We start from the raw sequence: 21,619 nt of genomic DNA on the forward strand, positions 1-21,619 counted from the left end.
CAGTCCTGTGTCCACTGCTGAGTTTTCCAAATTTGCTGGCATATTGAATGTAGCACTTTAACAGCATCATCTTTTAGGATCTTTTAGCTATCTAGTCAAAATTAGGTTAAAGTAGAACAAAATGGTGACAGTGCTGTAGCTTAAGATTCTTCCTTCATTTTTTCTCTGTCATTGGTTTAATACAAAGTTTTTACATAATTTCATAATGAGAAACTCTCAGATGTTCCCCAATCAAGGTGGCATCTAATGTTCCAAGCCACAAGCTCTCAAACTTTGTAAATTTTGGTTTTGTCATCCATACTATCTTGTCTCCCAAGAAGTAGTAGTAAAGTGTATTACTTAACATATTGGAAGAAACTGTATTCAAGACTGTATTTTGCAGGATTAAAAAAAATCTCTTTCTTACTAAAATCTGTTTAATGACTTGCACAATACTCATCCTATACACACATTTACAAGACCCACCTTACTCAGGGTAGGTGTCAGGTTTTTGACAGTCTGTTTCCCTTGGGGCTTCCCTGATGGCTCAGTGGCAAAGAATCCACCTGCAATGTAGGAGGTGTAGAATCTATCCCTGGATTGGGAAGATCCTCTGGAGAAGGAAATGGCAGCTCACTCCAGTATCTTGCTCGTTTCCTGTCTCCTGAGAAACCTGTATGAAGCAACAGTTAGAACTGAACATGAAACAACTGACTGTTTCCAAATTTGGAAAGGAGTGCGACAAGGCTGTGTATTGTCATTTTGCTTATTTAACTTATATGTAGAGTACATCATGTGACATGCCGTCCTGCATGAAGCACAAACTGGAATTAAGATTGCTGGGAGAAATATCAATCACTTGAGATGCAGGTGATACCACTCTAATGGCAGCAAGTAAAGAGCCTCTTGGGCTTGGCTTCCCTTGTGGCTCATCTGGTAAAGAATTTGCCTGTAATGCAGGAAACCTGGGTTTGATCCCTGGGTTGGGAAGATCCCCTGGAGAAGGGAAAGGCTATCCACTCCATATTTTGACCTGGAGAATACCATGAACTGTATAGTCTATCGGGTCACAAAGAGTCAGATATGACTGAGCGACTTTCACGAAGAGCCTGTTGATGAAGGTGAAAGAAGAGAGTGAAAAAGCTGACTTAAAACTCACCATTCAGAAAACTAAGATCATGGTATCCAGTCCCATCGCTTCATAGCAAATAGAAGGGGAAAAAGTAGAAGCAGTGGCAAATTTTCTTTTCTTGGGCTCCAAAATCACTGTGGACGGTGACTGCAGCCATGAAATTAAAAGACGCTTGCTCCTTGGAAGAAAAGCTGTGACAAACCTAGATAGTGTATTAAAAAGCAAAGACATTACTTTGCTGACAAAGGTCCATATAGTCAGATCTAAGATTTTTCCAGTAGTCATGTATATATGTGACAGTTGAGTCATAAAGAAGGCTTGAGCACTGAAGAATTGATTCTTTCGAATTGTGCTAGAGAGAAGGTTCCTAAGAGTCCCTTGGACTGCAAGGAGATGAAACCAGTCAATTGTAAAGGAAATTAACCCTGAATATTCTTTGCAAGGAATGATGCTGAAGCTGAAGCTCCAGTACATTTTGGCCATCTGATGCAGAGAGCTGACTTGGAAAAGAGCCTGATGCGGGGAAAGATTGAAGAGGAGAAAAGGGGTGGCATCACCAACTAACTCAATGAACGTGAATTAGAGCAAACCTGGGGAGATAGTGAACTGGCATGCCACAGTCCATGGGATCACAAAGAGTCAGTCACGACTTAGCAACTGAATAACAACTATTTCCCTAGGTGCAAAGGCTAGTCATTATTTACAGGTAATTGCTGATGAGTCAGGAGAAATTCTGAAAGGGGATATGTAAGGATTGTGACTTTCATCCTTGATCTGTAGACTAGAATTTGCAAACCTAGAGTGAGGTTGTTTAATACCTTCTCTTCTTGGGAAATTGCCATTGGACCAGTCAGTCTTGGTTCAGGTCTCTTGTGGGCAGCTGAATAGTTGGACTTTTAAAAATGAAAGGCACATAAAAACCACTTCTTTCCCAGTCATACAAATAGTTATCTCCATGATAGTATGATCTCCATCTATGGAGTGTAAGTACTCAGGACCACACATTTAAAAAGATAAATTTAATACTGAGTCAGAATGAAAGATGTGCAAACATAGTGGTAGAGTTCAAAACCTTTTCAGGCCATTCTTAACATGTTTCCAGCGCCACTTTGGTTTTCTCTTGGTAGACTAACCTTTTATTCATTGGGAGCCTTTTCACTTCTAAAATAAAGCCCTTTTAGGATGCTGAAACTTGAACTTTCATGGTAAGTTAAAGTAAAAAAAAAGGGGGGGTATACTCAGAGACTTTTCTTGACTTCAAACCTTCCTATTAGAGGACCAGAATTGCTTAATTTATTAGAGCATTTGCTTTTCTAAGTTTCCAGCTCACAACCATTCCGTGGCCTAGCAGAAAGAGATAATAAAAAGTTAAGCAACAGGTAAAAATCTTTTACAGTTGCCTTTTCCCCAGTTGGAAGCAGAGTTTTTCCTTCCCTCTGGGCAGTTTGGCCTCTAAGCTCCTCCCTTTTCTGATTTGAAACTTTACTATTTGCATACAGTGTTTAAATTGATTCACTCACCACCAAGTTCTGAATGTCTCCAGCAGTAGTACCTTTGACTCAGGCAGCTTAAGCAAAAGATTATAATAGTGGTTTAACAGGACAAAATCTTTAAAAACACACTTGACGGTTGTTTTTACTCAAGATTTCCAAACAGATACAAACTGTTTTCAAAGAAGAGCCAGTCTCTGTGGTTTTCAACTTAGACATACATGAGCAGGGAAGCAGCTTTCCCAGATGGAATGTGGATCTTTCATAGAGAACTTGTGAAGCTGAAAACTCATCTCGTTAAGTCTTGGCCTCCAGACTTGATTCTTTCACCGTTATATTCAAAGTAAAGTATGTGTAGTCTGAATTTTTCTTAAGGATCAACTCTAGGATGGGGTGCATAGTGCTTCAGGGAAAATAAACGTGTTTATATGCTGCCAGATTTTCATTCGAGTAAATTTGAGTGTCTTTTGTGGACCTTGTTTTTAAAAACTTTATGGTAAGAAAACAGATATAAAAATAAGTGAAAGTGTGAAGGGACAGAGACTCTAGGTCAACTTGAAGGAGTCAGGAGAGGAGTCCTATAAGAAGTAAAATCTGAGCTGGGATTGAAATACCAAGAGTAGAGAGGGAGGAGGCATTCCAAACACAAGTAACAGTATGTGTAAAACTACAGCGGGTTGAGAAGCCATGGCATCTTGGGAAGCGGCAGACGTTTCAGTATGCCCAAGGGATGTGGAGTGAGAACAGGAGAATGGCAGTAATTGAGGCCAAATTAAAAAAAAAAACCTTGTATACCTTATTAAGGTTGGATTTGTAGGTGAAGGGGAGCTATTAAATAATTTTGAGTAGAGGCATGGCATATTCACATGGGCTATGTGTGTGTTAAAAAGATCACTCCAGTGGCAGTTTGGAAGAGAGATAGAAGGGAGCAATCCCAGAAGCAGGTAAATACTGCAGTAAAGATGGCAGAGGCCTGAACTGTAAAATTATTGAGGGAGGGATAGATATTTAGGAGTTAGAGCTTAACAAAGTTTGGCATAATCTGTTGAAAAGTTTATTGCTTGCATATCCCACGTGGGTTTTAGGCTAAAAGGTGCTCAGCTCCTGAAGTTGCTCAGAGACCCAAGCTGATGTGGGTTCCACCATCATGTGTTGTACCATCTGTATTGTCTTGGTTACCATGGCAAGGGAAAAGATGGCTGAGATGTCTTGTGCCACCTTTAGGCTTGGGCTTGGAAATGATAAGTATCACATCTGCCTACAGCTCATCATGTCATTTCTGCCTATACCTGTTTGGCCAGAAATGGACACATTTCCTCATCTAACTGAAGAGGCTGGGAAACTGGGGGAACTGATGGCATGTTGGATGAGCTTCTCTGTCTGTGCTACAGTGTAGGGTCTTAAATAAGGTGCTTTATTTCTGAGTGTATTCCCTTATTTATAAAATAGGAATATCAAGAGTACCAGCCTCACTCCCGAAGACTCTTAGAGGATCCCCAAGACACTTTTCGTAGAATCTGAAAGACCAGATTCTCTTCTTAGTAATACTGACATCATTTGTCCTTTAGACTTTGAGTCTACATGGTGTGTTATATCACAAAAGATTGAATGAGAAGCACATACGGGAAATTAGCTGTCTTCTAAGCCAGACCTTAGAGACATTTTCAAAAATGTAAAATAATGTCGCTGTTCTTATTAAGTTTTTGGAAATAGTTATTTTTCATAAAATTGTCTTTTATGTTACCATATAATGATTTATTATTGATATTTAGTTTTTAGAAGCTATTATTTTCTTATGCAGACTTCCCCTTTCCCTAATTCTTCAATATTTTTATTCTTTGTACTATACATACTTCAATAGCCTTGCTTAAAATGTATACATATATAATAACAATTATGTGTCTTTATTTTTATTTTTAAAATTGTTATATTAACAGTGTTGTGTTAGTTTCAGATATATAGCAAAGTGATTAGCCAAACACAGGTATCTATTCTTTTTCAAATTCTTTTCCCATTTAGTTATTACAGAATATTGAGCAGAATTCTCTGGGGGTGCTTGTTGTAGGTCCTTGTTGGTTATCTGTTTTAAATATAGCAGTGATGTTTTAAGTGAATTAATACAGTATTTTTAAATTTTTCAGTTAAAAAAAGTACCAGCCTCATAGGGCAGCTTTAGGGATTAACTGCTGTCACAACTCTAAAACGCCTAGCATTGTGTCTGGCACAATAAAGATATTGGAGGGAATCTTTAAGTTTGATCTTCAACTTTTCTTATTATGTGCCGTAGGTGGGTGTCCTCACTCATATCCGACTCTTTTGCGACCCCATGGACTATAGCCTGCCAGGCCCCTCTGTCCATGGGATTTCCCAGGCAGTAACACTGGAGTGAAGTGCCATTTCCTTCTCCAGGGGATTATCCCAACACAGGAGTCAAACCTAAGTCTCCTGACTCTCCTGCATTGGCAGGGGGATTCTTTACCACTGAGCCACCTGTGATTATTTACTTAGTGGATTATAACCAACAATTAAAAACCAAGTTAAAGAAGCAGCGTAAATTAGAGTTCATCATCGAAGTGAGAGTAAATATGCTTCATAAGTTGTGTGTGTGTGTGTGTGTGTGTGTGTGTGTGTCATCATCGAAGTGAGAGTAAATATGCTTCATAAGTTGTGTGTGTGTGTGTGTGTGTGTGTGTGTGTGTATGCATTTGGTCAGCATGTAACTTGTTTCGTCACTGATTGTTGCAGTTCAAGTTGGAAAGACACTGATTTAGTTCAAGCTCTCATTTTACAGTGACTGAAAGACTTAAATATACTAAACAAAAAAATGATTGTATTCTACTATACTTTTTTGAAAGAGGCAGTTTAAACTGCGTTAATGTGTTTACTTATTTTTGGTTGCCCTGGGTCTTCGTTGCTGTGCGCAGGCTTTCTCTAGTTGTGGCAAGTGGGGGCTGCTCTCTGTTGCAATGTGCTGGCTTCTTATTGCAGTGGCTTCTCTTGTGAAGCTCCTGGGTGCCTGGGCTATAGTAATTGCGGCACATGAACTCAATAGTTGTGGCTCATGGGCCTTAGAAAGTGTGGGTGCCAGTTGTTGTGCATACTGGCTCAGTAGTTGTGGTGCAGCACGCTTTAGTTGCTCCACAGCATGTGGAATCTACCAGTATCAAGGATCAAACCCATGTCTCCTGCATTGACAGGCAGATGTCTATCCACTGTACCACCAGAGAAGTCCATAGTTTTAAAAAGTAGGCTTGAAAAAATCATCCTTAATTTTGAGAAAGAGTAGAACATGGATTTGAATTTCCAAAGTGTTTGTTAGATGCCAGTTAGCCCTTTTCATTTTACCATATACACTTCCTGCCTTCTTGGAACTTTAATCCAAGATGTAGTCACTAAAACAGTAACATCTTTTCTGTACTTGTCATTTTTTGCTATCTCCTTGAGAGCCATGAATATATATGTTCCATGGGGTAAAATGCATAATGCATTCAAGCCTTGAATCCATAGTAGAAATAATTATTTATTATAATAGGGGGTCATCATAGACAATAAAAAATATTCAGTCAGAAGAACTTACTGAGGAAGGAGTTAATGAATATTTTCTTTTTCTGTTTTTTCTCTTGTTTGACCTGTAAGAAACAAGTACGAAAGTTGTATTTAAGTTTAACAAAGTATTTAAGTGACTTCTCTTACAATGAATAGTGATGTCAACCTGCTGTGTCTTTTTCAGAGCAGTGGTGGATAATAATGCTTCCATTTTGATTAGCCCATGCTGAGTGAATAGGAGTTAATCCTGGCTGCCTCGCAGAAGTAGATTTGTTACATAATTTATGGTACCCAGAAGCCCTTTGAGGAGGTCTTTATCATCTTATTATCCGGACAGTATCCATCTAGGCCTGAAGATTAATTTTTGTTGTTCTCATCTAGTTCCACCAGACTGATTTAACAGCAACTTGCTGTTAAATGCTGGCACTTGGTTTTTGCTTTTGACACAAAGGTATGCTAATCAAGAATGGCTGTTAGGAATCCTGTAATGTTTCAATTAGTGATTTATTGTCATTTAGAGGGTTCCCCCCCGCCCCCATTAAACCGATTTAACTTCAGAAAAATGAGTCAATTCAGGGTTTCAAACATTTCTTCTTCAACCAGCCTCCAAAAAAGGTTTATTAATGATTCTGTCTTGTAAATTGCTGCTGCAGTTCATTTGTGTCAGTCCCGTCACTGCTGAAACAAATGCAGGAGGAATGTCAGTTTAGTTTTCCTTCATCTGGCACATGGACTTCTTAACTCTATTATTGGTAGATGCCTGCTGTTAAACAAGCCTGTACTATTTTTTATGACTTGCTGAGAAATCATGTGGTAGTGTGATCCATGTCCCCAACTACCAGTGCTTAAACTTATAATTTTCAATGTATTGTGTTAAAACAGACTTCTAATTCTGGATATTTTTCTTTTCAGTTTTAAACCTAAAGGTGGAAGTTCTGTTTTTAGAAAATACTCTCCTAGAAAAGTTGCTGGTGTCGCTACCCCAAATACTAGGCCTAAGGGAAATACTAGGCCTAAGGGTGGGAAGAGCAAGAGCTGACTGTTTCACATGGCTAAGCAGAATGTGTGGGCTGGTCTGCCAGCCAGCAGAGGTGAAAGCTGCCCTTTGCTTTCTTGGCAAGTACAACTGGCTGTGAAGGCCCTGATTAGGACTTTAGGTTTTCGCCTTTTCCTGGCAGTTATATGAAACATAGTCTATTGTCTCCAGTGGTTCTGAAGAGATGCAGGGCCTTGATGGTCCACATCCCTTATCCTCTTTGCAGGAAATGTGCTTCATCCCTCAGAATTAAAAGCCAATCTGTCATCAAGCAAATTTTTTAAAATACTACAGTGTAAAAAAATATCTTAAGTAGTGTAAAACTTGCTGTGAGTTCTTCATGTTCACTATATAGCATGCAAACAAGCTGTTGGCTTTTGCCCTTACATCTCTAGATGCCTTAAAAGTCATTCCTTTGTTTATTGTGATAGAGAAAAAGCAGTTTGGACCAGCACCAGAAGGTTTTTCATTGCTTGGAGAACCCTTGGAGCTTCCTACAGTGCTGCATGGCTATGGCTTGAATAAACTGTCTGGACTTTCACCCTTGCTTGAAGGACAGGCAAGAGTGATTTCCATTATTATGTGAGTTTTTCCCAGGGGACTAAGTTGCAGGTTAAAAAGAGGTACTACAGGGTGAACATCTCCCAATTTTAGCTTCAAATTTTGGCTTTTGCTGTTCGAGGTGAAAATTAACTTGCAGAATAAGGAGAGAGAGGACTATATACTGCTGACTGAGAAGCTGTGTTTGTATCACATTATCTGGTTAACTGATGAGGTAGGGAATAATTTGGAACAATGAGACGATTTCCTCTTTTCTCTCTGATGGTAGTAGGGTGTTGAGAGGCAAGGTGTCCAGGAATTGGATCTTAGGAACCAGCTCTTGAGTGGCTTCGGTTCCTTGACTGTTGAGTATTTGATAACAACATAGAATTGGTATATATAGCTATCATCTATTGAAAACTAACTGTGCTAGGGACAATGCTAAGCATGTCGTACTCATCATTTATTCAGTCGTGAGTTAATACCTTTAAGTGCATAGACTAGTACCTTGTACAGAGTGCTCAATAAATATCAGAGATTATTATTCAGTAGATGTTATCAAAACATTTACTTTCATGATAAAGCTTAGGTGCCCAGGACAAAATGTTGAATAAAATAATTTCCACTCTTCTGGAAATTGCTTTCTAGTAGGGGAGTGGAAAATAAATAAGTTAACAAGAATTTCAGAGAGTGGTATGTGCTAAAGAAATAAAATAGTGTGCTGGATCAGAGGGAGATGGTACTTTAGATTGGTTGGACAAGGAATACATCTCAGCATTTGAACTGAAATCCTCTGATACGAAGGAGCCATTTATTCTTCACAGTGACCCTTTGTCCCAATTTTCAGGTGAGAAAACAGAGATGCAGGGTGACTAAGTATGTGTGGAAAGTGAATAGAGCTGGGCTGTACAGACCCTATCATTCTGCATCCAAAGCATATCATGTCCTTCCCAGAAGGGCAGCTGTAGGAGTTGAACTATATGCACTTGGTTTTGAGTAAAAGAAATGGAGTTGGTTGCAATACAGGTAAAACCCTTAGGCAGTTTAGAAAAGTTGTAATTTCATGGACCCCCACAATCCTGGGATGCAAAATTTGAGTATGAGTGTGTGTATGTATGTGTATTTTATTCTAGAATCTAAAGCTATCTTCAACTTCTCAAAGGTGATGACAAAAACAGCCTGTGTACCACTGCTTTCTTTTAGGATGTTTTTCATATTGTTTTTTTTGGAAAGTAAGGCCTACTTGCTAGGGCAGAGTTTTTTTGTTTTTGTTTTTGTTTTTTTTTCACTTTGGTGATTTATTATTTACAAATCTCTGCTTCTATACAGGATAACAATTGCACTGTTTTGTTTTTTTTTTTTAATGAGATAAAATGGCATCGCTGATGTGGCCAGTGGGCCCAGGCCCCACTGCTCGGTCCTGGGAAGGAGTGCCTGGTCTGGAGCCCTCTGGCCAGCAACCTGCCAGGGGGCCAGGGGCTGATGCAGCCCCCTACCCTCCCACCTCATCCATCTGGGGTTGCAGCTGGCCTGGCAGAGTGGGGGCAGAGCTGACAGAGGTCTTGTTCCTGCAGGTAGACGCCAGTACCCCACGTGTCCTCAGTGAGGGTCAGTCCCAGAGGGCCCAGGTGTGGCCGCTGTGCTCAGAGGACCTGCTCTGTGCTGGAGGCTGAGATGTCCAGGAGCCGCCTGGCCACATAGGGGTTTAGTTCATCCTTGTCTTGGCAGAGCGTCCACACGTACAGCATTTGCAGTACCGTCTCCATAGACCACCTTGCCTTTGGAGTTCTTGATCACCATCACCATCTGGGCCTGGAAGGTGATGATCAGCACAGACCCCTGCTCCATTATCATGCCCATGGCCATATTGATGTTGTCAGTGTCCACGATATGGGAGTACAACTGGAGGGCCAGACCCTTGGCCTGCTGGATCAGTTTGGCCATTTGGCTGTAGACAGCTTCATAGCACCAGTCTTTGAGAATGTCAAGCTCCTGGGAAATCATGGCCTTTAGAACGTTGGGATGATGTTGTTCTCACACTGCTACAGGAACCGGTCCTTATCGATAGCGGGGTCTACACGCAGGATCTCTGAGCACCTCTGACATCCCCATCTTCGAGAACAGGCCTCCCAGCAAGCCTGTGATCTTGTCTGTCAGTATGTGGGACTCCCAGATGAAGTCGTCGTCGCTCTCTTCATATTTCATTTGCATCTCGAAGAACCGATTGAACACACATTGTTGTCCCTGAAGTTCTTCCACTGCTGGTATCACTTGGAGTCCTTGTGTAGCACGACCCCCAGTGCCTCCTCGTTGCCCTCAAACATTTTCTCTTCCTTGAATTTCTCTCTGTCGAATTCCTTCCTTTTCAAGGGCCGTTCAGGCCGTTGGTAGGGCCTGGTCTGTCCCAGGATGCTCTCGTTGATCTCCTTGACAGACTCCACGCCCTGGGAGAGGACTTTGAAGGCAGTGGTCCAGCCGAGCTTCTCCCCACCTTTGGATACTGACTTGGCAGATTGCTTGGCGGTCTTGGCTGCTTCTTCCACACTCTCCTTGATATTTCTGCCAAGGTCACTTTTACTGACTTTGTCAAGACTCTCTTTGACAATGCCCATAAGCTCCCCTAGCTTCTTCCTGATCACCTCACTCAACCGCTGGGTTTTCAGTTCAGGGGTTTTGTATTTCCTCCTGGCTTCCTGGAGCGCATCTGACTCTTCCAGCTTCTTGGCCTTGTTTCAGAACTTTTTTATACTTTGTTTCATTTCTTTGTTTTTGGCTAATTCCTCTTTGATGTTATTGAGCAAACTGGAGAGAAACCCTCTTCTGTTTCCAGAGGGAATAGGATTTGGACAGGGTTAGCTCTTCCCTTGGCTGGGCAGCTGGTAGGTACCATGGGGTAGCACCCCTAGATTGTGGCTGGACAGGAGATGGACTCCGCTGCCAAAATAACTCTGTGGGCAGTGGCACCAGCCTGCCCACAGCGCTGCCACTGCCATGGTAGAGGATCCTGTGTGCTAGGGCAGAGTTTTAATAGAAAGCATTGCAAATGACCATTCAGTTCAGTTCAGTTGCTCAGTCTATTCAACTCTTTGGGACCCCATGGTCTACAGCATGCCACACTTGCCTGTCCTTTACTATCTCACGGAGCTTGCTCCAACTCATCTCCATTGAGTTGGTGTTGCCACCCAACCATCTCCTCCTCTGTCATCCCCTTCTCCTGCTGCCTTCAGTCTTTCCCAACATCAGGGTCTTTTCCAGTGAGTCGGCTCTTCTCATCTGGTGGCCAAAGTATTGGAGCTTCAGCATTACTCCTTCCAATGAATATTCAGGACTGATTTCCTTTAGGATTGACTGGTTTGATCTCCTTGTAGTCCAAGGGCCTCTCAGGAAGCTCCATCACTACAGTTCAAAAGCATTAATTCTTTGGCACTCAGCCTTTTATCCAACTCTCACATCCATACATGGCAACTGGAAAAACCACAGCTTTGACTAGACAGACCTTTGTCAGCAAAGTAATGTCTGTGCTTTTTAGTATGCTGTCTAGGTTTATCATAGCTTTTCATCCAAGGAGCAAGTGTCTTTTAATTTCATGGCTGCAGTCACCTTTTGCAGTGATTTTGGAGCCCAAGAAAATAATGTCTGTCACTTATTCCATTTTTTCCCCATCTATTTGCCATGAAGTGATGGGGCCAGATGCCAGATCTTAGTTTTCTGAATTTGAGGTTTTAAGCTAGCTTTTTCACTCTCCTCTTTCACTTTCATCAGAGGCTCTTCAGTTTCTCTTGGCTTTCTGCATATCTAAGGTTACTGATATTTCTCCTGGCAGTCTTGATTTCAGCTTGTGCTTCATCTAGCACAAGTACATCTCATGATGTACTCTGCATATAAGTTAAATAAGTCTGGTGACAATACACAACCTTGATGTACTCCTTTCCAAATTTGGAACCAGTCCTTTCTTGGACTGCATACAGGTTTCTCAGGAAGTAGGTAAGGTGGTCTGTTATTCCCATCTCTTGAAGAATTTTCCACAGTTTGTTGTGATCCATAGTCAAGAACTTCAGCATAGTCAGTGAAGCAGAATTAGATGTTTTTTTCTGGAATTCTCTTTCTTTTTCTATGATTCAACAGATGTTGACAATTTGATCTCCGGGTCCTCTCCATTTTCTAAATCCAGCTTGTGCATCTGGAAGTTCTTGGTTCACGTACTGTTGAAGGCTCACTTGGAGAATTTTGAGCATTACTTTGCAAGCGTGTGAGATGAGTACAATTGTGCAGTAGATTAAGCATTCTTTTGCATTGCCTTTCTTGGGGATTGGAATGAAAACTGACCTTTTCCAGTACCGTGGCCACTGCTGTGTTTTCCAAATGTGCCGGCATGTTGAGCGCAGCACTTTCACAGCATCATCTTTTAGGATTTGAAATAGCTCAACTGGAATTCCATCACCTCCACTTGCTTTGTTCGTAGTGATGCTTCCTAAGGCCCCCTTGACTTTGCACTCCAGGATGTCTGGCTCTAGGTTAGCGATCACATTAGCATGGTTATCTGGGTCGTTAAGATCTTTTTTGTACAGTTCTTCTGTGTATTCTTGCCACTGCTTCTTAATATCTTCTGCTTCTGTTAGGGCCATACCATTTCTGTCCTTTATTTTGCCCATTTTTGCATGAAATGTTCCCTTGGTATCTCTGATTTTCTTGAAGAGATCTCTGGTCTTTCCCATCCTGTTGCTTTCCTCTATTTCTTTGCATTGTTCACTTAGGAAGCCTTTCTTCTCTCCTTGCTATTCTTAGGAACTCTGCATTCAAATGGATATATCTTTTCTTTTCTCCTTTGCCTTTCACTTTTCTTCTTTTCTCAGCTATTTGTAAGGCCTCCTCAGACAACCATTTTGCCTCTTTGCATTTCTTCTTCTAAGGGATGGTCTTTATCACTGCCTCCTGTACAGTGTCACAAACCTCTGTCCATAGTTCTACAGGCAGTATGTCTATCAGATCTAATCCCTTGAATCTATTTGTCACTTCCACTGTATAATCATAAGGGATTTGATTTAGGTCATACCTGAATGGTCTAGTGGTTTTCCCTACTTTCTTCAAGTCTGAATTTGGCAATAAGGAGTTCTTGATCTGAGCCACAGTCAGCTCCTGGTCTTGTTTTTGCTGAGTGTATAGAGCTTCTCCATCTTTGGCTGCAAAGAATATAGTCAATCTGATTTTGATATTGACCATCTGATGATGTCCATGTGTAGAATTGTCTCTTGTGTTGTTGGAAGAGGGTGTTTGCCATGCCTTTGCCCTGCTTCATTTTGTACTCCAAGAACAAACTTGCCTGTTACTCCACGGATCTCTTGACTTCCTACTTTTGCATTCCAGTCCCCAATATTTTTAATTTAATTATCTGCTTATCTTTACCCTCATTAATGTACCCTTTGGTCTCATGCCATATGAGTGCACATTTGTGAAATAAGTAACTTGACCAAAAAAAAAGAAACGTCCAAACATTGGGGCCTCAGGTTTCAACCTACAGGGAATATATTTCCAATAAAGACACACTAATGTGAGCATTTCCTATCACTGTCTTCAAAACCTGAATACTTTCTAAATAGACTTTTTAGTACTTGACACCGAAGAGAAATTGTTTCCACCATAGTAATTGAAACCAAGAGAGTAGCAAAGTTATGGTCAGGTCTGGTCTTTCAGTTTCGTAGGATGTGGTTTAGATCCAGTAGCCTATGTTAGTCAGAAGATTGATCATGCTATTGCATAGGGAAAGACTTACAGGAGTTTTTACTTTGCAGTCATTCACGTGGTGTCTGAGTGCTGGGCGGAGGTTTTTCCTTGGAAATGTGAAGATGACAGAAGCATACACAATAGGATAAAGCAGCTGAAAGTGCTCTGTGGTACTTTTGCTTGAACGAGGCTTAAGATGGTAAGAATTGCAAGAAAGATTCTTTTTCTCTTAGTCATATCATCTTTCAAATAGCATCCTCATGGTCCACCCAGTTGTCATGAGATTTTACAATTTGCTCAAGCTTGGGATCATTGGTCCTAGTGTTCAACTAAGAAGTCTCTTGATATATTTGGTTGAAATTGTGGCCTGCTAAGTTGGTCTCTGACCATGGTATCAGATCTTCTGTTTCTTTACTCTGTAAGTAGATCTGAGTGACATGGTTGTGTCTTGGTCGGGACTATTTCTGTCGTGACAGGAAAACTGGCCATCTGGCTTATGCTAAAGGAGAATTAATTGGCTCATGCAACTGTGAGGTTCAGGCTTTGATCTGACTTTAGGTACAGTTGGATTCAGGGTTCAAATAATGTCTTTAAATTCTTGTGTCTTACACGCATTTAAATTGAGACCCATCTGATAAGAAGAGACAGTTTAACCCTCACAGTGACCCTTGGATAGGCATTATTGTTTTCTTTGGTGCTCTTTCTGATAAGAAGACCAAAGCAGCTCCAACCTTCCTTGCCTTTAGTGCAAAGATTCACTTTGTCTGACTTAGGTCTCTTGCATATTCCTGACCCAGTTGTTGAAAGCCAAGGACATAGGGAGACTTTGGTGGGCTTGAGTCACATAGTTCATTATCAGCCCTACCCAACATACATGACTAAGAGTGAGGGAGTTGGATCTTTCTAGTGAAGAAAATTGAGTGGCCAACTGATGAAGAACCTGGATGCTGGGGGAGCAGATGAGTCTGTGCTGCAAGCCTTTTATCCAATCTGAAGCTAAAAGGCCATATATTAAGTCTGTGGTCTGAATCCAGACTATTAACCATTTCAAGTGCACCATAGTTCCATTTTGAGTGAAATACTTGCTCCCTGGGCATGTGATTCACTCAGGTTCAAGTCCATGGGTCAGACCCTTCTACCCACAATGGTAAACTTACGATAGATCTGTTCAGTTCAGTTCAGTTGCTCAGTTGTGTCTGACTCTTTGCGACCTCATGAATCGCAGCACGCCAGGCCTCCCTGTCCATCACCAACTCCCAGAGTCCACCCAAACCCATATCCATTGAGTTGGTGATGCCATCCAGCCATCTCATCCTTTGTCGTCCCCTTCTCCTCCTGCCCCCAATCCTTCCCAGCATTAGGGTCTTTTCCAATGAGTCAACTCTTCGCATGAGGTGGCCAAAGTATTGGAGTTTCAACTTACGATATGGGGACTCTTACTCATTAGATCTATTATTATCATTAGACTGTTATTCATTAGATGGTCTTTATCTTTTTTGTGTGTGTATGGGACATGGGGAAAGGTTCATTTTCTTTTGAAACAGTAAATCAGGGGAATTTAGATATTATTGAAACATGATTAATCTCTTTCTGTTCCCTGCTCTGTACCCCACTCCCATCATTTAACAGTACTGTCTTGAAATCCTTGGAGCTAAAATTGTTGAATTTTTCAATCTTTTGATGCAATTTATCATGAAGCAAATGGTCTCTCATGTTTTCCGTCCTCCTCTGGCAGTTTGATATTTTTCCTAAAATATAATGTCTAAAAGTAATTTTGGTAAGGTATGTTGAGTTTTTTTTTTTTTTTTAAGAAATTGAATTAGTTGACAAATATTACCAGGTGATGTTGGACACTCCCAGTACAGTCCCATTATATAAGTTACACTACTTTTTTTTGAGTTTAGATTGATTTTATGTGGTGACTCAGCTGATAAAGAACTTTTCTGCAGTGCCAGAGAACCAGGTTCAATTTCTGGGTCAGGAAGATCCCCTGGAGAAGGGCATGGCAACCCACTCCAGTATTCTTGCCTGGAGAACTCCGTGGACAGAGGCACTTGGGCTGCAGTCCATGGGGTTGCAAAGGGGCAGATGCTGAGTGACTAATACTTTTCACTTTTCATACACACACACATACACGTATAATATGTTTTTGCATAGTCTTTGATCTGTTGTTCCACTTCTGGGAGTTTATTCTCAGGAGTTGAATTTTAGCTGCATATTCTGTTTATTATCCCAATATTGTTTATAATAGTGAACTGTTGGAAGCAAACCATTAGAGTTTAAACTGTCAAATTATCAATGAAAGACATATCTGGCAATTAAATATGTTTTAACAGAGTGTCTCAACCTTTCTGCAACCCTTCTGCAGTGTAGCACCAAATTTTTGACAGATTGAAGTTGTAGGCAATAAATAGTTTATGGGTTATGTGAAATAGCTGGTGTGTCAGTGGTAATACTTCCACAGTCTTGGTAGTACAGCCATTGATTTGCAGCTCTTTTAAAGCATTTGATGAGGAAAGATTTATATGAAAAAGTGTTTTCAAGCAGTTTGCAAAATAGAATGTACATTATGACTCAGTTTGTTTAAAAGTTGGATATGTGTACTATGAACATGCATGTATTTATTTATGTGTGCCACCTATACGCTTATATAGACCACTGAAAGGATATATTCCAAAATACTAATTTAGGTGGAGGGATTGTGTTGGTAAGTTGTGTTCAACTCTTTTGGGACCCCCATGACGTGTAGCCTCCCAGGCTTCTCTGTCCATGGGATTTCCCAGGCAAGAATACTGGAGTGGGTTGCTATTTCTTTTTTCAGGAGATCTTCCTAAGATGGGTCGAACCAGAGTCTCTTACATTGGCAGGAGGATTCTTTACCACTGAGCCACCCGGGAAGCGGCAGGTGGTGGGGTACTAGGGGACTTTTTCTCTTTATGCTACTCCATATTTTCTAAACTTTACAGAATAACTGTGTAATGTTTTTGAATTTTGCAGTGGGAAAGAAAGCCTTAGTGGTCTTACTTCTCTGACCAGCTTACTGATGTAATTGAAAAAAGATATTCTTTTATTATACAGATCTTTTTTCTGTCCCTCTTCCTTTTCTTATCTACTAAGCTTTAGCAATCAGCTTCCATCATGGAGCTCTGGAAAAAAATGATAAATGTGGCCTTAATGAATTTGGATTTTTTTTTTAAGAATCAGCAAACATTTAAATGTTAGCAAACATCACCTTTGTTACCATGTGATGAACATGAGAGCTGTTTAGTAGAAATGTGGCTCTAGAAACTGCATCTGTACATTTGTGGTCATTCAGGTGCCCCTCTAAGAAGACAGCTGCATGCAGTCATTTGTCATCTGTATATTGGATTCCTTTCTCATCTTTTGACTCATTTCATAGTTTCCTTTCTTGCCTTTCTTAGATACAAAGACCATATCTCAACTCCAGTTAACTATTTTTCATCAGTAACTGCTGAATTCTACAGGTGACTGAAAAGTGAACAGTTGATGTGGCGATTGGGTGTTTGAGGAATGATTATCTAGTAAATGTAAATTATCTGGTAGATGTCTGGGATGGCTGGTACCATATGCTAATTGGAAGCAGGCAGTTGGTGCCTAACCAGTGGTTTTACCTTCAGTGTGACGTAATGAGGCCTGTATTCTGAGGATGAGCTACAAGCTAAAACCAGAGTTAAAGAGTATAGCGGTCAGGCTGTTTTTATCGTGGTACCATGGAGCAACATCAGGTCAAGAAGCAACAGTTACAACTGGACATGGAACAACAGACTGGTTCCAAATTGGGAAAGGAGTACATCAAGGCTACATATTTTCACCCTGCTTATTAACTTATATGCAGAGCACATCATGTGAAATGCGGGGCTAGATGAAGCACAAGCTGGAATTAAGATTGCCAGGAGAAATTTCAATAACCACAGATATGCAGATAACACCATCCTTACGGCAGAAAGTGAACAGGAACTAATAAAAAGCCTCTTGATGAAAGTGAAAGAGGAGATTGAAAAAGTTGGCTTAAAGCTCAACATTCAGAACACTAAGATCATGGCATCCGGTCCCATCATTTCATGGCAAATAGATGGGGAAACAATGGAAACAGTGACAGACTTTATTTCTTTGAGCTCCAAAATCACTGCAGATGGTGACTGCAGCCATGAAATTAAAAGACGCTTACTCCTTGGAAGGAAAGCTATGATCAACCTAGACAGCATATTATAAAGCACAGACATTACTTTGCCAACAAAGGTCTGTCTAGTCAAAGCTATGGTTTTTCCAGTAGTCGTGTATGGATGTGAGAGTTGTACTGTAAAGAAAGCTGAAGAATTGATGCTTTTGAACTGTGGTGTTGGAGAAGACTCTTGAGAGTTCCTTGGACTGCAAGGAAATCCAAAGAATTGATGCTTTTGAACTGTGAGCACCAGAGAATTGATGCTTTTGGACTGTCGTGTTGGAGAAGACTCTTGAGAGTCCCTTGGACTGCAAGGAGAGCCAACCTGTCTATCCTAAAGGAAATCAGTCCCGAATGTTCATTGGAAGGACTGATGCTGAAGCTGAAACGCCCAATACTTTGGCCATCTGATGCAAAGAACTGACTCATTAGAAAAGACCCTGATGCTGGGAAAGATTGAAGGTGGGAGGAGAAGAAGATGACAGAGGATGAGATGGTTGTATGGCATCACTGGCTCAGTGGACATGAGTTTGAGTATGCTCTGGGAGTCGGTGATGGACAGGGAAGTCTGAAGTGCTGCAGTCCATGGGGTCACAAAGTCCATGGGGACACTACTGAGTGACTGAACTGAACTCATGGAACATAAACCCAAGATGGCCCTCTGTAAACAGTAAATTTAGCTAATGAAAAAGCTGGTGCAGAAACACAGAGAGTAACCAGCTTAGAAATCTGATGCCCCTTATGATGTCCACTTTGCACATAAGTGTACAGTCAGACTTATCCAGATCAGTAGTGACAGCAAAAATATTCCAAGTGTGGGTCACTAAAATAATTCAGCTCCTTTTTGGTTATTTAGAGTCATGTGGGATTAAATATGTAGCAGCTCTGGAACCCAGAGACCAAAAATGCTTGATTCTTTGGTATTTGGGAACTTTATAATATGTATGTATTGACTTTGTTGAATTTGGCAAGTAGTATATGTTCTGGCCAGCCCACAGTGGCCTTAGTCCTCAGACCTCAACTGCATATATATTCTCAGTATATTTGAAGTATGCAAGGTAAGGAACATAAGAATCCTTCAAAAAGAAGAGAGAAATTATTTTGTATAAAGCTAACTGGTCTTAGTCCTGTGACCTAAGATTATTTTACAGAAATATAACCAATTGGTTTATTTTCTTTAAAAAAAAATTTATCTTCCCTTCCTTCCTCCCTGTGTTCCCCCATCCCTCTCTTCTTTTTGTAGTTTTGAGATTGGTGGATTTAGAAAGTCATGTGTTCCTACCCATCCCTAACTGGAACTGCTGTCTTAGGTTGCAGTACATTTTAGGACAAAAAGTCTTAAAAACATGAAAATAGCAGACACGCCTCATTTGCTTTGGCAGAGGGAACAGCTTTTTCTTCCAAGTAGCTCTAGGTAAGACCTAATCTCCAAAGGTGATCTTGTAAGTTCCAAATGACAGAAAGCAGAAGACCTTGTGTTTTAAAGTACTCCCTCCAGTCTCTCCTCCTTGTTTGTTATTTTCGCAAGTTTACTTTCTAAGAGGTAGTTTAGAAATGGATACTACCCATTTCCTGACTGTTTCTCAGGTCATTCAGCATTTACATTTGCCAGCTGGTATCAAGAGACTCTTGTGGTCTTGCTTTGAGACTCCTCAGGGGGATGGCTTTTGCCACTATAGCTGCTTCAGCCCCTGGCAGCTGGGTGTCTGGTATATATAATGAGAAGTAAAAACATGTGCCCAGTTAGCTATACAAATTGTTTGGATGAAAGTTGGAAAGATGGGTTTCTTACTGCTATAATATGTAAAAGCACCTACATTTGCTAGTGGCTTCTTGCTTCTGAATAGACTCTATCTAGGTGGGAACAAATGGGACAGGCGGACTGGATCATTTCCTTCTTTCAAAGAAGTCATCAGAGTAGACCTCAGGTGCCTTGCTGACACTGGCTTTTGGTACCAGCATTTGCCTCATTTTTTTTAAGCTCCCAACCAGGTACAACAATGAACCAGCTTGCTTGCTCTGTTTTCCATATCACCTGTGCTCATTCTTAGTCTTGTGTTTGACTCTTTGTGACTCCCCCTAGACAAGCTTGCCAGGCTTCTCTGCCCATGGAATTTTCCAGACAAGAATGCTGGAGTGGAGTGCCATTTCCTATTCTAGGGGATCTTCCACACTGAGGAGTTGAACCCACGTCTCTTGCATCTCCTGCATTGGCAGGCGGTTTCTTTACCACTAACGCCACCTGGGAAGCCCATATGTTTTATGTCAGGGCCTTTTTCTTAGCCTGCAGAGATCAAACTAAGATGATTAGGAGAGGGAAGGATGCAAAAACAGTGTCACCTCTCACCTCTTGTTCAGATTGGAATAGACTGACTTTCCCATTTTCCTTTGGCTCTAGTAGGCTTGGGCAAGAAGTATGAAAGCTGTTCACTGAGGAGGCAAAAGCCCTGTCCTCAGAAGGCTTGCAAATTTAGAACTTCTGCCTCTTTGCATGTCAAAAAATAACGGTTGTCCCAGAATGTTGGACTTCAAAGGATTTTAATGTTGGGAACATAGAAACTCAGAGAGGTTAAGAGACTTGTTCAAGGACATTCGTCACTTAGGGACATCCCAGACCAGAACTGAAGGCTTTCTGAGACTTTACTCTGATCCTACTGATTCAGTACCTCTGGACTACAATCACGTATTGATAATGTATTTTTTCTTCTTGGGCCATTATCGTCTTCTTAGGGGAAGAGTATATCCTGGCATGTGTGTGTATGCTCAGTTGCTCAATTGTGTCTGACTCTTTGCGACCATGAACTGTAGCCCACCAGTCTCTTCTGTTCATGAAATTTTCCAGGCAAGCGTACTTGAGTGGGTTGCCATTTCCTACTCCAGGGGATCTTCTCGACCCAGGTACTGATCCTGTGTCTTGTGTCTGCTGCATTGGCAGGCAGATTCTTTACCACTATGCCACCTGGAACAGCATAGTGAAGAACAGTAAGTAGTGAGACCAGTGATGTAATATGATGAGTTTAGAATCAGACTCCTGGGTTTGAATCCCTTACATTTATAGATTGGCTGTGTGACCTCAGGCCAAATCCCTTAAACTTTGTTCAGTTTATTCCCCTGTAAAGTGAAGATTATATTTTCTTCCTCATAGAGTTATAATTGGTTAAAAGTGATAATTCATGTCAGTCTCCTCATTACATGCAACCAACTTAAAAGATTATTGCTATTAATAAACATTTTAAAATCCTCTCTCAACCTGGACCAACCAGATTGACCGTTTGCCTCTTTCCTTTCCACTTTTATGCTCCCAGTCACTGAAGGACCAGAACAAGACTCATCATCTCTGTGAAATTTTCCCACTGAGTAGATTTTGGAGCCTGACAAACTGATTTTATTTCCTAGTCCCATTGCTTAGTGGTTAAGAAACCTCAGTTTCCTAATCTGTAAGACCTCTGACATCATGGGTTGTTGTGAAGTTTGAAGATGATGATGTATGGGAAGCATATAACAAATACCAATTCCTCTTCATCAGTCCTCCACCTTTCTTTCCATAACACTGCTTCATACTCCTCTCTCCTTAAGCTGTCTCCATTTGTCTTTGTGTGGTTTAGCCCTTCATGGTCTTTCTGTCCATAAGGGGTGATTCTGTTTCAAAGGCAGACTGTAAGTCCTAGAATACAGGGACTTGCCTGATTGTCACTTCATGGAGCTGCCTAAGAATTAGAAACACTTTCCTGAGCTCCCTTCTCTGGCTGTCTGTGGAGCCAGAGCATTCACTGGGACCATGATATCTGGGACTGCCCTTAGCCCAGCAGTGCAAGCTGCAGACCTGGGGCCAAGCAAGCAACCAAGCCCATCCCCAGGAATAGCAGCTGGGTCTGCCACAGGAGAGGAGGGAGGCTGGAAGCTGATGCAGAGAAGGAAAGAGAGAGGCAGAAGCAGTTAGAGCTGAGATTAGAGGAGAAAAGCTGGAGGCTTATCTTGGTCCAACATAGACT

The 21,619-nt window shown here is 41.1% G+C and overlaps 1 protein-coding gene and 1 pseudogene across 1 annotated transcript in view; one reads left to right on the forward strand and one right to left on the reverse strand.

Annotated features, from left to right (window-relative positions):
• DCUN1D3 (defective in cullin neddylation 1 domain containing 3) overlaps positions 1-21,619 on the forward strand; it is a 50,881-nt gene that overhangs the window by 13,537 nt on the left and 15,725 nt on the right. The gene's annotated exons all lie outside the window — the stretch shown is intronic.
• Positions 9,367-10,716, reverse strand: LOC138077178 (mitochondrial import inner membrane translocase subunit TIM44 pseudogene; annotated as a pseudogene).

The sequence above is a fragment of the Capricornis sumatraensis genome, chromosome 3, assembly GCF_032405125.1.
Source record: "Capricornis sumatraensis isolate serow.1 chromosome 3, serow.2, whole genome shotgun sequence".
NCBI classification, from domain to species: Eukaryota; Metazoa; Chordata; class Mammalia; order Artiodactyla; family Bovidae; genus Capricornis; species Capricornis sumatraensis.